The following is a 15,320-nucleotide window of genomic DNA, read 5'->3' as shown; positions in this document are numbered from 1 at the left end:
GGTTTTCAATTCTGAAGATTAAATTTACCTAATTTACAGTATAATAAATGACTTACCCTGTTAGGTGGTTTTAGAGTGGATTTGCTTTTGTTTTGCTTCTTTTTTTTTGCTTAATTTTATTGCTCTGTCATTGTGCTCTTACCAAATGCATATTCTCTTTGTAACTTCATGTCCCATAGTCTTTTTGTCACATCTGTTTATGGCTAAAATAATCTCATGCTTTTTATAGAAATATCCCTGTTTCTTTTCCAACTATATGAGTTCATTGATTTCTGATGCCCTGATAGTGAAAAAAGATCTAAGTGGATTGTTAGGAAAATATATTCACAGGTGATATACCTTAGAGGAAATGCAAGCTTTAAAAGTTTGTATAGATATAACCCCGCCCAGAAAAAGTCAATATCAGAAATTTGGGGTTTTTTTCACTTTTCTTGTCTTCCTGAGATACCAACTTTTCAAAAGCAGTTTGCAAAACTTTTATACACAGCGTTTTGCTGTTGTTTTGTTTCGTTTTTCATTTTTTCCCCAGGCTGTACAAATTGATAGACTTTCTTATAAAAGTGAGATGAGTTTATAAAAACAAACACCACAAGAATAATTTAAAAGCATCAGGGACAAATATAGAAACCACTATAGACAGGTTGAAAACCAACAAAGTAATATATGAGGTAGTTTTAAATACATTAAGAAGGTAGAAAAGGACATAAATAATCTTGATTCCTGAGTGTGAAATCATAAACACTACAAAGAATTTGCCCCCAGCATCTGGTAACCTGAAAAGTTTTATAAAAATCAGAACTGGTTTGAAGTCAGATGGGTAAGACCAACTGCTGTTAACGTGATTACTTTTTCTCATTATGTCTAGGTCTAGACTAGACTTCAGGATTTAGCTTCCCATAAGCACTACCATGTAATGACAAATGTACTTAAAAATTAAAAATAAGAGTATGTTTTTTTATTGGGATATAGTACCTTTACAGATTACCAAACTTGTGGATGGTTTTTCTCTACTCTTATTTTTTTATTCTGTGGTCAATTTACCGTTCATTATTATAATAGCACCAGGATTATAGAATGAGCTCACCACACCTAACCTTTATGCTGTAAATTGAAGTTAAATTGCTAACTCCCATCAGATGCTAATTAAACTGACTATCACTGATTTTATGTAGCACATTGTGCTTTAAATATATATGCCTGAGATACCCAGCAGATGAATTGCTACTTATAGATACTAATAATGAGGATGTTGGTTATTTTTTCAACTTTAATTAACAGGTGTAATACCCACTTGCAAAGATATCATTAAAATGGTATCCAAGATTTATAGAATTTATAATACAGAGTTGGTTACTTAATATTCCTTTTAGAGTTTGACCTTTTCAAAATGCAGTCTAATATTTGGCCATAAAACCACTGAATTTTTAAAACTTTGTTGCTTTAGCTCACCTTAAAATCTATTTTCTCAGTGAAGTGTTGCTGTTTTATTGAAAATGGAAAACATTTCACTCATGCTACTACACCAACTACAAAAATAAAACAAAAGTAAGTATGTGACTTCTGGTTTCTGGTCCAAAATGTAGGGAGCTTAAAAATAGCCACCCCAACCTACACCTAAATTAAAAACTGAACAAACTGAAAAATCAACGACTCTTCTTAGATCTGTCAGAATAGTGAGGTCACGGGGCAAACCATTGCCTCCTCCTAAACTGGAGAGACAGACAAGTAGGTATAGAGAATCACAACTTACCCAAGCAGAAATCCAAAAGCAGGAAGCTTCTTGGGAACCAGTAGCATGGTAGGAAAACCTAAACTGTAATGATAAATTGCTGGAGGCCCAGTGAGGGCAAGACTAAAAGTTAAGAGATCTAGAAATACCCAGACATATGAGGCCTCCCACTTTTATCAGTTTTATCTCCAGGAGCTCTATCAGGTTCTCACAATGAATAATCAGAGAAAAATTCCCCTCTATTTCTGACAAAAGGTAGGGGAAAATAACCATTTTGAAATACACCAGAGCACTGTTTTCTTAACAAGACCCTCCCTCAGGAGAAACTATTTTACCAGATCCTAACCTACCTGGGAGAAGGAAATACCCAATGTCAGCCCCATCGAGACATCTTGTGGAAGTGGGAGTTGAGAAGGTGTGAAGTTCACAGTCCAGAAGCATGGGTTCACCAAAAGACTGGGACCTAATCCCAGGATTATAGAATGTTTCTCTTCCCCCTACAACTTAACCACTATATTACTAAAGGCCTATTTATAGCAGATTCTTTCATCCAATACATCATGTCCACCTTTCAACAAAAAGATTACAAGGCTTACTAAAAGGTAATAAAACATAGTTTGAGGAGACTGAAGCATAAGACCAGAGTCAGATATGGCAAGGATGTTGGAACTATAAGACCAGGAATTTTAAAAATATGTAACCTATGATTAATATGCTAAGGGCTTTAGTAGAAAAAGTGTACAACATGCAAGAACAGATGGCTAATATAAGCAGAGAGATGGAAACCCTAAAATGGAACTAAAAAGAAATGCTAGAGACCCAAAACACTATAATAGTAGTGAAGAATGTTTTTGATAGGCTCATTGGTAGACTGGATGTGAGTGAGGAAAGAAATTCTGAGTTTAATGGTATGACAATAGAAACTTCCAAAGCTGAAAAGGAAAGAGAAAAAAGACTGAAAAAAGCAGAACAGAATATTCAAGAACTGTGGAACAGCCACGTGAGGTATAACATACACATAATGGGAGTATCAGAAGAAGAAGGAAGAGAGAGAGGAACAGAAAAAATATTTGAAGCAATAGTAACTGAGAATTTCCCCAAATTAATGTCAGACATCAAACCATAGATCCAGGAAGCTTAGAGAACACCAAGCAGGAAAAATGCTTAAAGGATTACACTTAGGTATATTATACTCAAACTTAGAAAAAATCCAAGATAAAGAAAAAATGTTGAAAGAAGCCAGAGGGAGAAAAAAAAAAAAAAAACCTTATCTATCTAGGAGCAAAAGCAAACATGCAAGCAAAAAGAGAGTGGAATGAAATATTTAAAGTGTTGAGAAGAAAACAAACAAACAAACAAACATCAACCTAGAACCCTGCAAAATTACCCTTGAAAAGTGAGGAGAAATAAAGACTTTCTCAGACAAGCAAAAATTAAGGGAATTTGTTGCCAGCAGACCTGTCTTGAAAGGATTGTTAAAACAATTTCTTGGGGTACCTGGGTGGCTCAGTCATTTAAGCATCTACCTTTGGCTCAGGTCATGATCCTGGGATCTAGCCCCTTGGGCTTCCTGCTCAGAGGGGAGTCTCCTTCTCCCTCTCCTTCGGCCCCTCCCCCCACTTGTGCTCTTTCTCTCACTCAAATAAATAAATAAAGTCTTAAAAAAAAAGTTCTTTAGAGAGAAGGAAAATGATATAGGTGAAAATTGGATCTACATAAATAATTTTATTTTATTATGTTATGTTAATCACCATACATTACATCATTAGTTTTTGATGTAGTGTTCCATGATTCATTGTTTGCGTATAACACCCAGTGCTCCATGCAGAACGTGCCCTCTTTAATACCCATCACCAGGCTAACCCATCCCCCTCCCTCCTCCCCTCTAGAACTCTCAGTTTGTTTCTCAGAGTCCATAGTCTCTCATGGTTCGTCTCCCCCTCCAATTTCCCCCCCTTCATTGACATATGATATTGAACATCTTTCCATACACTTAATTGACATCTGTGTATCTTCTTTAGTGAGGTATCTGCTCAGATCTTTTGCCCAATTTTTAATTGGGTCATTTTTTAATTGTTTTATGAGTTTTTGAGTTTTTAAAATTATGTTTGTTAGTTGAAGCAAAAATTATAATACCATCTGATGTGAGCTCAAAGTACATAGAAAAAAAATTAAGAAAATTATATTTTAAAAGTTGGCAGGGTAAAAGGACCAAAATGGAAGTCAACTTTACAGTTGTAAGTTGCTGCTTTGAATAAAGTACACACTTCACTCAAAGCAATAAAATGTCAATTCTAGCAGATGTTGACACATGTAGATTGTGACAGTAAATATATGTATACTGTAATACCTAGAGCAATCACTAAAAATGATATATTGACATATACTCAAAAACATTGTAAACAAGTCAAATGGAACTCTAAAAAAAAAACCTTTCAGTAATCCAAAGGAAGGAAAGGAAAACAGATGAATAAGAAACAGAGGGAACAAATAGAAAACAAATAAAATACAAGACTTATCTACTAACTTACTAATAATTGCATTAATTTTAACTGTTTCAGCTATATCAATTAAAAGAAAAACAGGATGGATAAAAAACATGATCAAATTATATGTTGTCCATAAGAAACATTTTTTATTTCAAAAAAAACAGATTGAAAGGATTATAAAAGATAAACCATGCAAACCTTAATTAAAAAAAAAAAAAAGAGCTCTTTCAGTATCATGTAAAATAAACTTCCAAGAAGAAGCTTATCAGCAACAAAGAAGAATATTACATAATAACAAAAGGGTTAGTCTACCAAGAAGACATAATGATCCCACACGTGTATACACCAAGCAACAGAGCATCAAAATACATGAAACAAGAACTGATAGAACTGAAAGGAAACATAGACAAACCCACAGTTTTAACTGAGATTTCAACACTCCGTAACTGTTAAATTAAATTTGTAACTTAAAATTTACAAAAAAGAAATCTTAGGCCCAGATGTTTTTGATAATGGAATCTGCCAAACATTAAATAAGAACTGACATCAACTCTACATAATCTTTTCCAGAAAATAGGAGAGGAACTAACATTTTCCAACTCATTGATGAGGTCAGTGTTATCCTAATATCAAAGTCACACACAAAAAAGGAAAAAAAGAAAGCTACAGGCCAATATCTTTCATGGGCTTAAATGCAAAAATCCTCAAAAACATATTAGCAAATTGAATAAACAGAGTATATACAACAATGTATAAACAGAGTTTTTAAACATGACGTGAAAACACAACCCATAAAAGAAATAATTAATAAATTGGATGCTATCCAAATTAAAAATATTTGCTCTTATGAAAATGAAAGATCTTATTAAAAAGATAAAAAGACAAACTATAGGCTGGGAGAAAATATTTGCAAACTACATACTTGACAAAGGACTTGTATCTAAAATATATAAAAAGAGGAATTAGTTTTACTGATCTTTACCTTATTTACACATTTCTCTCGTAGATTTACGGAATTTAGCACAATATTGCAGTAACGGCAGTACTGTAAGTTCCTGCACGCAATATAGCAACAAGATGTCGTAGATTGTTATAGTTAAAGCACCCACAAAAATCATACCTTTCTGTATCTGCTCTATTTTATAGTCTGCTCCACGTTGACTCTGGGCTTAGCATGAGTCTGGCCCAATGGGACAGCATGCAAGCAGAAGTATAAAATAATTTCTACATTAAGGCTGGTCCCTTTCTTCTTGCTTTTAGAACTCTGCAACATAGGAAGAAGCCAACTTATCCTACTAGAGATAAATGGTCCAGCAGACGGCCAATACCAAAACCAGACTTTTGAGTAAGGCTGTGTTACACCATCCATCCCCAGATAGTATGCCAATGGAACAGCAAAAATAAGAGAACCGCTAAAATGAACCCAGCCCATACTGCTAGCCTAGAGAATCATAAAGAGGTAAAAGTTGTTTTAAGTCACTAATTCTCATGTTAGTAGGTATTTCAAAATACAACTCATACCAAGTGTTTAAATCTTACTCAAACATAAACTTAAGTAAATGGGTTGTTGATTCAATTATGTAATTGAGTAGTTTAATTTTAATTCTAATTTTATAAACCTTTCACAATTATACCATCCTAACTTTTTCTAGTCTGAGGTTGTTCATGGTGTTCTGAGGATCACTAAAGAGGATAACACCACCAATGTAGATGGTTTGGGGAAACTGAATTAGGTATGAATTTATTCAGAACCTACCTTGCATATTGTATTTTTAATTTGCCAGTAATGATTTTGGCTCTAAATTCTGCTTGCCTTTTTAATATCAAATGGCTAAAAATCAACAAATTCAGAGTTTACTCAGAACGAATACTTATATTCAAAGATTCAAATCTTGAGCCATTATGGACTGTGAACCATTTTTCTTATCATCTGTTGGAAATAGTTTAAAGAAGAAGAAACAATTGCCAAACATGGGGATCAGCACTCTTAAAAGATTAAAATGTTCATCTGTCATTGTAATTTTGCCAAATAATAAGTTATTAAGAGTAATTTGTGGAATTTACTATTCAAGCTATTTATTTAGGTCAAACAATCTGGTAAGAACATTAATATGAAAAACATCGCTTTTTTTCAACATCTTAGCTACAATAAACTTAAAATATGCCAATCTTCATGCCTTAGGGCATAATTTGGTTACCAGCTGGGGTCAGGAAGAAATTTTCCCCATAGTGTAGTATTGCCAATTACCATAGGTGTAGAGAGAACAAGAGAAAGAGTCAGGGGGTTACAGGGCCCTCTAAAGCATCTGGTATTGGATGCTCTCTGAGTGAGAATTCAGGATAAGATGAAACATTCAATTGTTCCTGTATGTCAATTTTGATATTCCTATGAGCTGCCAATATGACCCTGCAGCCACAAGGGAAGGATTTCCTACAGAACAGATGTCACTTACAGTATTATGTGGGCTATCTATCTCAACAAATAATTGCTTGGCACTTCTGCCCTATGGCAAGGGTCTGAAAATATGTTAGGGTGGGAACACACCATACAAGCAGATGGGCATAGATAAAAGAAAGAGCAAGAGCATACTGAGTCTGAAATGCCTGTGTAAAAGCCAGATGGGGTACTGAAGCAGATGTCTTTCCTTATCTTCAGTGACTACGGCCCAAGATCAGAATTTTCCGATTATTAGTTATTTGGAGGTCCTATTCTAAAATTTCTTTAGATGAGTATGTGTTACACAAGGCTCTAATTTATTAAAACAAAGAAACCTTACCGTTTTTTATGTAAAATGCGATTTCCATTTGAAATGAATTCATTTTGCTTAAGGCCTGAAATGGATGTGAGACTCTCAACACCAATGCCTCCTACTTCCACCTCTCCCCCCCCCAAAAAAAAGAAAAAGAAAAAGAAGAAAAGTAGGCTGGGATAAGAGGACAGACACAAAGACTGACAGTGAATGACAAAGTACAATTGAGATGGGACTTGCCTGAGAGACAGCAAGAGAGGGAAAAAATTTCTTTTAAAATATCAGTAAGAGAATCAAAGAAAGCAAGATCCTTTTTCTGATGAAAGGGGAGAAGTTAATAACAGTGAAAGGAGGCAATTGCAATCTGCTCCAACTGTAATGGAAGAAAAGAAGATGAAGGTAGAATTAGAAAGTAACCATTTTAAGTAAGTTTAACATATATGTACCTTTCACACTTTACACAATTCAAGGATTAAATTTCTTAAAATATTTAAACTATTTGCCCCAATAGCAGACCTGATTGACTACATAAATAATTGGCTGAAGAAAGAGGAGGAGTGTTTTTGTTCACAAGAACCAGCGAAGGAATTTTTACTTTTAAAATAGCATTGATTGCAGAAAAAAGCTTGGGGGTGGAGATGGGGGACAATAATGAATATATTGTAAATTATTAAAAGACATTAGATGATATCCCAGAATTAGAAAATGCTTGAGGGTGTTATTGATACATTTCTATGGCTATAATTGGACACAAGTAATAAGTGCTTTGAAAATTTTCTAGACCAAAATAATTTGGCCATTCAGCTATGTCTGAAAACTGTGATTGAACGGAACATTTGTTCATGCATTGGAGTAGATCCAAAGATGATTCTTAAGGAAAATTCTGAGCTTTGCTGCTAGTAACCCTTTTTGTGTATTTTAAATCTTAAGAAATGTATTTTTTATCATAAAATGTTAAACCTACCACATTCCTCTGTTTTCAAAGTTTAATATTCCATTCTCAATTGTTAATATGGAAAAACAGGATACAGGCTACTTATTGGAGAATATAATCTCAAATTTGCTTCTAGCTATAGTCCAGCTGAGAAAAATATAATGTAGGGGAAATTGCCTAAAGATCAATCATTCACTCTTATGAGTACTCAAAGCAAGAAAGATAAGAGGAGTAAGCATACATCCCCGCTCTAAGCAACTTAAGGAGGTTGAACTTTATCTGAAAGGGAATGGAAAGCCACTGAAGAGCTTTTGTTGGTGAGTTTGCTTATTTGGGAAAAGGATACTACAGTCATATTTACTTGGTGAAAGATCCTTGGGGATTCATGGTGGCAAAAGTTTGGATGGGAACCAGACAGAAAGCAAGGACATCAATAGGGAGCATTGTAGTTAAATACATGAGAAATGATAATAACCTTGACTAGGGTAATGGCAACAGTAGCAGAGGAAAGTGGGTAGATTTGAGAACTATTTATGAGGCAGATCCAAGAGTATGAGAGAGAGTCAAAAAGAATTTGCAGTAACAGAGAGAAGATGAAAAGATGAGCCCAGTTTTAAGGCTTGAGCAAATGCATAAATAAGTATTCCGGTTATGAAGTACAAAACACTGAACAACGAGCAGGATCTCTGTTTTGTTTCATTTGAGAAGGCACCAGGAGACACTAGATTACTAATCTAGCTTGGGCCGTATTGAATTTGAAAAGGCCTCTAGGTAGAAGCAGCTGGATATTTGGATGTCAGTTCAGAGGAGGTCAGTGCTAACTCTTGTAGGTTAGGGCATTTACGTTTATTGAAGCCATGATAATGTATTAATTTGCCTGCAGATAGTGTGAGAAGCCATCCCCTCAAAAAAAAATTATCCCCAAATCAGAGTTTTAAGGAAAATCCTTTATTAAACAAATACTTTGTAAGTACCTACTCTATTCTAGTCCCCAGAGCTGCATCTACAAGATAGACAAGATCCATTCTCCCATGCAGCTTACATTTTCAATGGTTGAGCCAAGCAATCAGTAAACATATAAACAATGCCAAAAGCCCCAAAATGATATGATTAATTATTTTCAGATACTTTGAAAAGCTGTGTAGAAAATAAAACAGCATATGGTGAGAACAAGTGCCTAGAATGTGGTGGAACAATTTTAAGGGAGGGTAACAAGATGGAGCATGTGTAGGAAAGCAGGAGGGAATGTCTGGAGCCCCAAGGGTATAGATGGTCTCTGATGGACAAAGGAAAAGTGTTGTAACTAGGAGCCAAACAAGAATAGGAAAATGGAAAGCTAGTTTTCTCTCCGCTAGCAAGTGAAAAGTGGATCTGCCGAAACTGCTGCTTACACAGTGTGTAATCAGACTGGAGAGGTCTCAGAAAAGTTGTAGACAGGCAATCCCTTGAACCTAAACAGGAGAAAGTTGAAAGGAAAGCCAGAGAGATTAGGAACCATTGAATCGGGGGAACTAAAATAATTCACAGAACACCAAGACACCTCCTTAAATCTTGAACTGAATCTCTTCACTTGTATAGGTATAGATTATTATTAAAAATGTAATTTGGAGTTGAAATATATACTATTTCTGCTTTTCTCAGTTATTTGTGTTTGAGATTTCACCCACAGGGTCAGGTGGCACAGACAGATATTATTCATCTACTGGAAGCTAATAGAAATAATTAGTATGTGTCTATCTGGACTTACATATTTTAAAAATAATTGAAAATGAAGATAGTAGTGTTGTCACTAAAAATTCAAAAAACAAAGTTGCATGTTGAGTACGTGTTATTTTAAAACTTTAATGAGTTTCTTTTTGGTCATTCCCCATGATGCAGTTTCAAGTAACCATTAGAAATTTGAAGAGGTGACTGTTAGTCAAAATAATTTAATCAAAGCCTCAAAAAAAGAGACATACAAGGAAAAACTGAAAATGAACAACAGTCTTCACGTTTATGGAGGAAGATTATAAAGTTAAAGGTGACCAGTTTTCTATGTTTCAAGATAAGTAAAAGGAAATTATGCTAAAATTATAGGCCATTCATAGTGAAGAAGAACATTAATATTATAACATCTTTGGATGCCACAATATATTACCCAAAAGGTTGTATAATTCTCTCTGCTTCATTACCTAAAATCAAGACAGCTCCTGAAAAGCAGGTATTGATTAATATGAATCACAGTGCCAGACTGTCTTATACTTGAAGACTGTAGGAAACAGATGACTCCCACTCTTGTACCCCTTGGCTTCAGCGAGCCATTTTCCTCCATTAGTAAACTCTTGGGCTATAAAGCTATTTCACAGGGTATTAGATGCTACGAGTCTCAGATGTATAATAATGAATAATGTATTATTCAGAAAACACAATGGGGATTAGGTGACTTCTTTAGGCTTCTTGATTATGAAGATGATCATAACTTGGATGAACTTAGCCTAAGCCGCTGCTACCATTTCAGTTCATCCGTCACTTGGTATCAGATAGTAGCAGCTACATTTGCTCATGTCTGAACCACGCATTCCTCATATTTAGAACAAATGGAACTTTGGGGGGGGGGGAATCTTTATTATGATTAAAAAAAACTTTTTATAGCAATGTGTAGTTGTCATTTTATGTTTTTTAGCTCTATAGTCTCTGTACTTTCCCTTTATCAACACTAGAGGCAGAGGGATTTTTAAAGTATGTAAGTGGTAATATATAGGACACTTGACATAATTTCTTTTTTAAGTCTGAGTTTAATTTTTTTTAAAGCAAGGGTTGTTAAAAAGTCTTTGAAATAGATAACTTCAAAAGGTTTTTCAGCATAAATGGAAATGAGATTTATCTGGAGGAGATAACCAAATTCTACAGGTTATTTGACAAATTTAGAACATCCAAAGTACAACTAGAAAATTGGAAGCATGGAATGTTTAGCAGTTGATTCTGTGATTGAGTTTTTTTTTTAATTGCCTTTCTTGTTCCGTAAGTTTTATCCCAATATTAGGATTAATATCCTTGATACACACCTCTTGTATATTTTCCTTTCTGTATTCCAACTCCCTGCCCTTTTGCTCATGGCCCTAGAGAGAAAGGTGGATGTCAACACTGGAAAAAGGAAATGTAGAAAGTTCCTAACAGGCCAAGGAGAAGTAATATGTTTCCTCCGGGGGAAAAAAATTTGTAGAAAGAAGACAAAGGGAAACAACAAGACAGACATGAGGGTCCTAATTCACTGTTCTGGAGGAAACTCATTAGTGTGTATGCACTGGGGAGTTTGGAAAAGGACAGAAACCCCAGCAGGGAGAAGACAGAACATGAACAAGAGGAGCCTTTGGTATGTTTTCCATTTAGAACTCTGATAGTGTTGAGTGACCTCAGCATATCAGAAATGGTGACTTGACAAATATTCCTTCAGGCCTCCAGTGGTTAAGGGGTGGCATGAGGAGGTCCAGCCTGGGCTCTGGTGGTTGAGGTTCAAGGTCTACCAGCATTGACCACTGATGCTGCCTCAGCCAGGAGGACAGGCCATGAATCCCGTTCACCACAGACCTAGCAGTGGAAGCCAACAGGAAGCCTGGTCAGAGGACACATAGACACATAAGCTCTACCTCATACCCATGACAGACAGCGTTTGCCAAAAAGAGACAGATTTAACCTGAAAGCAAACACTTTAAACTGAAAGGTTTGAAATACATTTAACTAGAAAGTTAAATTTTTATCCCATTATCCTCTCCCCAATTAGCCATCTCCTCTTTCCCATCTCTTATCCCCTACCATCCCCCGGTAAGATATGAGTATTGGAAGGGCAGTGGGGAATTCAAGAAAAGTGTGAAATTATTACAGAAAAGAAAGAGACTACATTTTTCTCATAATTTTTATCCCCTCTACATGTTATCAACAAAATGAAATTAGATACTTCCAGAGGATAGAGCTTCCCACATAGTCTGTCCATTAACATTCTAACACAGGGGTGGCACATGATTGTGCTCAGAAAGAAATGTTCCATTTTAAAGAAGATGCCTATCTTACATACTCTAAAACAGCCAAATTTCATTCTTCAAAATAAATTAATAAATATTTATTGCAACTTATATTACAACGTGTTAAGAAATTTCATAATACAATGGGGCACCTGGGTGGCACAATCAGCTGAGCTTCTGACTTTTGGTTTCAGCTCCAGAGGAGATCTTGAGGTTATGAGATTAAACCTCAAGTGGGGCTCCATTCTCAGAGTGGAGTCTGCTTAATACTTCCTCTCCCACTACCCTTCCCCCCCTAAAAAAATGTTCATAACAAACTTGACATACTTTAGCTTAATGGGTAAAATTAGAGAAAACCTTTCCACCCTGCAGATATAATTTAATAGATCTAATGAGTTAGGGGTGTTACAGGTAGAAAATTAACCAAGGCAATGAGAACAGGTATCATAATGGTCTGTGTTGAGAGCCACAAATTGGGACTACTGCCTAAGAGTTTCCTGGAGGGCATGTCTGTAGAGGACCCCCCACCCAATTCAAATAACACACTCTTGCATCCATCCGTACCTACGGTCGCCGAAGTGAACTCGTGACGGGTAAAAACCGAGCACGGCACTCAGCATCACCTTAATGACCAGACCAAGGGATGGAACTGTGATCCCAGGCAAGTCTTAATCTGAAATTTTTCACACTGGACCTAGGTAAACACAAGCCGGCATTTTCCTAGGTGGCAAGTTGTGAGAATGTGAGCCTGGAGGGAATGAAGCTTACATGGTTTGCTGCTAGGAGGAGCCAGTCTGAGAACAAAGACAGTATGCAGGGAAAAGCACAGTTGGGAGATAAACACATTCTTAACATATTTGAAGTCCTGGTTCCAGTCACCCCGGTATCAGCTGTCCCTCCTAGGAATAGAAACCAACAAATTGTCTTGGTGGCTCACTCTGCTTCCACATGGGTTATTCTTACTGGAAATCATCTGAGTTCTCACTCATAAACCTAGTAAGAAAGTGATAAACTCCAACTAGGTAGACAAATATTAAGTGCCAACATTGCCATTTTTGCTAATTGTATAATTTTGAACTAATTTCTTAAAATCTCTGAGCCTCAGCTCAGTGTCTGCAAAATGGGGCTTACAACTACTCTACTGAGTTATTAAGAAATTAGGACTAATGTACACGAATTGCTCAGCATGATGGCTCTCCCACAGCACTTGCTTAAAAAGTGCTAAAATTTTATTGTTTTGATAATGAGGATGTGAGAAGGAGGAGGAGGATGACCCTAAGAAGACAAAAGTTATAGCACTCAATCTTAGGTGATTTTTCCATGAAAAGCACGCCTACTTAGGAAGACAGAGGGGTGGGGGTGGGGGCTTGGGCAAAATGAGTAAAGATAAGTAGAAAATAACAGGCTTCCAGTTATGGAATGAATAAGTCACAGGGATAAAAGTTACAGCAGAGGGAATATAGTCAATGGTGTGATAATAGCACTGAATGGCGACAGGTGGCAGCTACACTTGTGGGGAACACAGCGTAACATACAGACGTGCTGAGTCACTATGCCCTACACCTGAAACTAATGTAACACTGTGTGGCAACTATATTTCAATTTAAAAAATTAAAGATTAAAAACATTTTTAAAAAGCATTCCTGCCTAAACAACATTTTAGTAATTAAAGTTAGAAGGACTTAAAAAACATGTAATAAAGTCAGAAATAATTATAAACAAAAGATACACATGACCTTAAGGAGCAATGATTTTTGAAAGCTTAATTTACAATAAATAAGCAATTGTGCTTGAAAGTTTACAAGAGGTTAATGGAATGGTCTTCTTTTTAAGAATAGGCTTAATAGGAAAGCTAAAGCAAATATGATTGATATAGCTATTCCTTGAAAATGGATGTAGCAATACTTTTAGGGCCAGCTGAAATGCCTCACAATAATAAAGGCTTCCATGACATCACCGAACCCTTGTACAATTACTATGTACCACACGCATGGTACAGTCTTTCTTTTAATGTATTTATTTATCCTTCTACATTACAAAATCTTCATAGTAAGGTCTTTTTCACATTTATATCTTACAATTATATAGATCGAGAACTTGGTCAAAGGCTCAAAATACAGTGTTGAAATTAAACTGAACTCTAGATGTACTCTGGGAGGCAGAAAAAAAATGGATTCTAATCTTGCCTCTGTCATCTACTAGGTGTGTTCCCTTGAATAGGTCCCTAGCCTTAGGATCATATACTCATTGTACTGGTCTTCAAAGTTATGTTCTCTAACCTACTCCCCTGCAAAAATCCCATCTAAAATACATTCGCTACCTTTACACACCAAAACGGACCCTCTACAAAAGGAAATCTTCAATCAAACTCCATAACCACTTTTGGCATAATTATTATCTCTCAAACTGAACAATTCAACAAAGCGATGTTTTAAAAGGCCCAGTATCATAGAATCAGCAATGCAGACTCAGAATTCTAACTCAAAGACGTCACGCTTTCTATATACCACACCACTTACTTGTGTTCTAGAAGTCTCCGAATGCTTTTAAAAGGCTTTTCACTCTTAATAATTTTTCTGTTCATAAGGCACACCTCACTGACTGGTTTGGATAGTCAAATGAGATGATATGAAACTCCTTTGTAATGTATAAAAGTCTCCAAAATATCAACTGGTGTTATTATCATGATGATGATGTTGATAATGATGATGATATGGAAGAGAAAACTGTGTACTTTGGATGTTTTGTCGCTCTGATACTTATATCCTTTTAAATGAGCCACTTACTGGGAGCTGGGAGAAGGCTCTGGATTTTTATTATTTGCTCTTCAACTTTTGAGTAAAATTAAAATGTATGGATTTCAGTGGTGATTACCTACTATATTCACTTAGAAATTATGGCTATATAAATATAATATATATATATACACACACATTTACAGATATATACCTTAGAAAAGGATGGTAATTGACTTGAAGAAATTTCTGGTCTTACTGGGAAAAGTCTCTGAAACACTGGTTTGTATGAAAATTGCATGTGGAACTGTGTATGCTGGGCCCTGGCTTCCTGGCTGAGATGAAGTCTCCTCTCCTTTTCTCCTAATTGTTCTTTCTGTTGAAACTGGAGTCCGGTTAGAGCTTGTAACATATTTGTGTCTTCTTTTCTTCTCACTATTAATGGATTTGAAAAAAAGGAGCTCTGCAAAAAACATGCAAAAATTATTTTCTTTTATCACCGAAGATTACATATTGTGAGATAAATCTAGTAAATGATAGGGGAAGCATGTGAAATAGAAAAACAAACTCATCCTTTAATGGTTATGGTTCACCCATAAAGATCCAATTCTTAATGCTCAAGTCTAAAAAAAATAAAAGATGAGAAGAAACAGTTGGCATCCAGCTAACAATTGTGTTTGGAGAT

The 15,320-nt window shown here is 35.7% G+C and overlaps 1 protein-coding gene across 1 annotated transcript in view; it reads right to left on the bottom strand.

Annotated features, from left to right (window-relative positions):
- Nucleotides 1-14,903, bottom strand: part of TFEC (transcription factor EC) — a 120,286-nt gene extending 105,383 nt beyond the window's left edge. The window contains exon 1 of the mRNA XM_032401730.1: nt 14,850-14,903. The gene's annotated coding sequence lies outside the window, so the exon portion shown is untranslated. The remainder of the gene's footprint in view (nt 1-14,849) is intronic.
- Nucleotides 14,904-15,320: the final 417 nt, after the last annotated feature.

This window comes from Phoca vitulina, unplaced genomic scaffold (assembly GCF_004348235.1).
Source record: "Phoca vitulina isolate PV1807 unplaced genomic scaffold, GSC_HSeal_1.0 scaffold4, whole genome shotgun sequence".
In the NCBI taxonomy this organism is placed as follows: domain Eukaryota; kingdom Metazoa; phylum Chordata; class Mammalia; order Carnivora; family Phocidae; genus Phoca; species Phoca vitulina.
This window is presented reverse-complemented; position numbering and strand designations above follow the sequence as displayed.